Here is a 4,763-nt window from a genome sequence, read left to right on the forward strand (position 1 = left end):
TATTGCACCTGCTAGCATAGTATTTGGGAAGATTGCATCACCTTCACTCTGTGCTCAGGAACTTGGATTCATGATCTCATTGATAGGAGCACATCCAATACCTTAGGCAGTACAGTAGCTTGGGTGCTCAACTTGAAGTCAGGAAAACTTAGGTTCAACTCTTTCTTAGACACTTATGACTAACCTGACCCTAGACAAATCACTTAACCCCGCTGATCCTCAGTTTTCACATATATAAAATGAAAATAACAAAAGTGCTACTTCACAAAATCAATATGACCTACCTTTAAGAATCAAAAATAGAAATAGGGCTTGAAGGGCTCTCAGAAGCCATCTAGTGTGCACAGATGAAAAGACTGAGATTTCAAGAAGAGAAGGGACTTATTTAGAGTCATTTAAATAGTTTTTGTTGCTGTTGATGATATTTTTAATAATCGCTTTTTATTTTTCCAAACACACGCAATGATAGTTTTCAACATTCACCTTTGTAACACCTTACGATCCAAATTTTTCTCCCTCAGTTCTCCCCTCTCCACTTCCCCACACAGCGAGCAATTCAATATAGGTTAAACATATGCAATTCTTCTAAACATATTTCCACATTTGTCATGCTGCACAAGAAAAATCAGATCAAAAGGGGAAAAAAACTGAGAAAGGAAAAAAAAAACAAGAAAAGAATAACAAAAAATGTGAAAATGCTATCCTTTGATGCATGTTCATAGTTCTCCCACTGGATGCAAATGGTTATTTCCATCCCAAGTCTTTTGAAAATGTTTTGAATCACTACATTGAATCACACTGAGAAGAGCCAAGTCCATCACAGCTGATCATCAGATAATCTTGTTGCTGTGTACATTGTTCTCTGGGTTCTACTCACTTTGCACAAATTAATGTAAGTCTTTCCAGATTTTTTCTGAAATCTGCCTGCTTGTCATTTCTTATAGAACAATAATATTCCATTACATCCATATACCATAACTTATTCAGCCATTTCCCAACTAATGGAAATCCATTCAATTTCTAGTTCCTTGCTACTACGATTATATAGTAAGATTATATATAGTAAGATATGATTTAAACTCAGATCTTCTGACTTCCAAGCCAATGTTCTTTTCTTTGTACTACCACATGGGCTTTTGTGAGGCTTCAATAAAAGAAAGTCTCTGGCCCTAAACTGGCGGGGGCGGACGAACGGACCGAAGCTCTGGGAGCCCAGTGCAGCGGTGGGGCAGCCCTCGATTCCCGGAAAAACGGACCACTGAAAGAAAACAAAATCTTAAATATAAGCCTGGCTTATGAAAAAACAAAGATTGCACCATTTGGCTTAGAATGGGTACTACCAATGATGAAATTGCTTCTATGGAACAGAACTCTTCCTTAAATCCTTTGTGTTTTGAATGTGGTCAGCAACATTGGACCAGAGAAAATCATTTATATAATTATCAGAATGAAGTGGATGATGATCTGGTCTGTCATATTTGCCTTCAGCCCCTGTTACAACCATTAGATACCCCTTGTGGACACACATTCTGCTACAAGTGCCTAAGGAACTTTTTACAGGAGAAAGATTTCTGTCCATTGGATCGGAAAAGACTCCATTTTAAGCTGTGTAAGAAATCCAGTATTCTGGTTCATAAGCTTTTAGATAAACTATTAGTTCTATGTCCCTTTTCTTCAGTATGCCAAGATGTAATGCAGCGTTGTGACCTAGAGGCACATCTTAAAAACAGATGTCCTGGAGCTTCCCATCGGAGAGTTGCTCTAGAGAAAAGGAAAACTAGCAAATTAAAAACTGAAATTGAGAATGAAAATGGATCCAATGTAACAGATCACCCAGGTACTTCATCACCAGACAATGCTGGGATAGGAACAGTGCCAACAGAGCGAAACTTGACATCAACGTCTCTTCCTATGTGGACAGATGAGCCTGGCCTTGACAACCCTGCATTTGAGGAAAACACAGTAGCAGACACTTCACAACCACCACCTAGTTTACCAGAAGGAGAGATTACAACAATTGAAATTCATCGATCTAATCCTTACATTGAATTGGGAATTAGTATTGTAGGTGGCAATGAAACACCTTTGATCAACATTGTTATCCAAGAAGTTTATAGAGATGGCATAATTGCTAGAGATGGAAGACTCCTTGCTGGAGACCAGATACTTCAGGTCAACAACTTTGACATCAGCAATGTGTCTCATAATTATGCCAGAGCTGTTCTTTCCCAGCCTTGCAGTGTGCTGCACCTTACTGTGCTTCGGGAGAGGCGTTTTGGCAGTCGAACCTATAACCATTCTGATAATAATTCCTTACGAGAAGAGAGCTTCCATGTGATCCTTCATAAGCGGGATTCTAATGAACAGCTTGGAATTAAATTAGTACGAAGAACAGATGAGCCAGGAGTTTTTATTCTTGATCTTTTGGAAGGAGGACTGGCAGCCCAGGATGGCAGACTCAGTAGCAATGACAGAGTACTTGCCATCAATGGACATGACCTGAAACATGGAACACCTGAGCTTGCTGCTCAGATTATCCAGGCTAGTGGAGAGAGAGTGAATTTAACAATTTCGAGACCAGGGGAAGTAAGAGTGGTGAATTGCCAATTTTTGTGACCAGTGTACCACCTCATGGCTGTCTTGCAAGAGATGGCAGAATTAAACGAGGTGATGTGTTGCTGAACATCAATGGCATTGATTTGACTGATTTAAGTCATAGTGAGGCAGTTGCTGTGTTGAAAGCTAGTGCTGCTTCCCCAGCTGTTATTCTCAAAGCTCTAGAAGTCCAGATTGTTGAAGAACAGACCCAGCCTAATGAAGAGCAACCAAGTACAATCAGTGAAAATGAGTATGATGCCAGTTGGTCACCATCATGGATCATGTGGCTTGGACTTCCAAGTGTTCTTCATAGCTTTCATGATGTTGTTCTACGAAGAAGCAACTTGGGAAGTTGGGGTTTTAGTATTGTTGGTGGATATGAAGAAAATCACACAAATCAACCTTTTTTCATTAAAACAATCGTCCTGGGAACCCCAGCTTACTATGATGGAAGATTAAAGTGTGGTGACATGATTATTGCTGTGAATGGGCTGTCTACTCTGGGTATGAGCCATTCAGCACTCGTTCCCATGCTGAAGGAGCAAAGGAACAAGGTTACTCTGACAGTTATTTGTTGGCCTGGAAGCCTTGTATAGATTTATGATGTTAGTTCTACTTCAGGAATCTTCCGTTCTCACAGTTTCTAAAGAAAAACTTTGTTTTGTATTTGTGTTTTTTTGTTTTTTGTTTTTTTCTTCCCCCCCCCTAAGTTATTGGCACAGCTAGTATGATAAGCAAGGCTCAGAACTGCTATTTTGGATGATTTTCATGTATCTTTTATTTTAATTTAAAGATCTTAATTCACCTTCCCACATTTGTGTTTCAGCTTTAAAAAAAAAAAAACAACAACAACAACAACAAAACACTAGTTCCATTAAACACTAGTTTATTTTCTAAAATTTCACACTCTCAAGTGTTAGATTTTGGCCTTTAACTGTGAACGAAACCTTCCCAAGATTTGGACATAACCAATTGCATCACAGTATTTTATTATTTCTCTTTGCTGTTTTAAAAATCAAATTGTAAAATATATCTATTTGTCTTTATGATGAAGATTCACATCAGTCATACTTAACAAAATATAATGCTGTGTCATTTGTTAGAATCAGTATTGTGAAGGGACATAATTTTAATTTTTGTCAACACCAATTCCTAATTTCATTGGTGCCAACATTTCAAAGATTGGTCTTAAGTGGATTTCTAGGCCCACTTATTTCTACTTCATTCTGTTGGTGTTCAGAATGAAGAAGATACAGGCCTAGTGGTATTAAAGAGTTTTTTGGGTTTTTTTATAATGTGCAATATGTAGAATAGTAGAAAATAATTAGGGGATATTATGCTCACTAATGAAAAAGAAATTAACAAATAAATATAGATTTAGTTGTAGTAGAAGTTGTGTTTAAGCTAAAAACCAAAACCTTTAATATGTAACTTTCCCCCAAAAATGATTTATTACATAGGAAATTTTTGATGAAAACATTTTTGCTATAATTATTTCTAGACTTTATATTAGTTATCAGTAACCTAATGAAGAAACATTTTTGTGACTTAAGTATTAAACACAGTTGAACTTTCGTAAAGAAAAAACTACATTTATAAAAGCATATGCCACAGTTAAATGAAAGAGATGATTTCATTTTAATCTAATTGAATCCTGAATGAGTTTTTTCCTATTATTTATTCTTTAAACTGAAAAATTAAATAATAGAAAAAAGACAGAGAGATCTGCCATGTACCTGAGTTTTGAGGGTTTTTGTTATTAAAATCTTTCAGATATTGAACCAGAGACTTATTTCATTAAGTTTTTTTTAATTTATACAACATAGATATCCTTTGAAGAAATATATAAAATGGAATAAGTTGGAATAAACCCTGTACATTTGTTAATGTTATACATACTTGAAAAAGAGTTTCAATTAGAAACCTAGTTCAGAACCTGAGCTAATTTACAAGTGACCTCTGTATTGTAACGAATGGTATTAATTATCAGAGAATGTATTTCAAAATTGCTATAGTACATCGTGAAGCATGAACCGAATTTTTAAGTTCAGCAATTACACTGCTGGGGTATAAACTGTCTATAATATATAACTGATTATTCTAGCTACTTTTGAAATAATTTTTAAAAATCTATTTGGCGCCAATAAATTGCCATTTTCTCATTC

At 36.1% G+C, this 4,763-nt stretch overlaps 1 pseudogene; it reads left to right on the plus strand.

The window, feature by feature from the left end:
• Positions 1-1,176: 1,176 nt before the first annotated feature.
• On the plus strand, positions 1,177-4,379 carry LOC141555292 (ligand of Numb protein X 2 pseudogene; annotated as a pseudogene).
• Positions 4,380-4,763: the final 384 nt, after the last annotated feature.

Source organism: Sminthopsis crassicaudata, chromosome 2 (genome assembly GCF_048593235.1).
Source record: "Sminthopsis crassicaudata isolate SCR6 chromosome 2, ASM4859323v1, whole genome shotgun sequence".
Taxonomy (NCBI): Eukaryota; Metazoa; Chordata; class Mammalia; order Dasyuromorphia; family Dasyuridae; genus Sminthopsis; species Sminthopsis crassicaudata.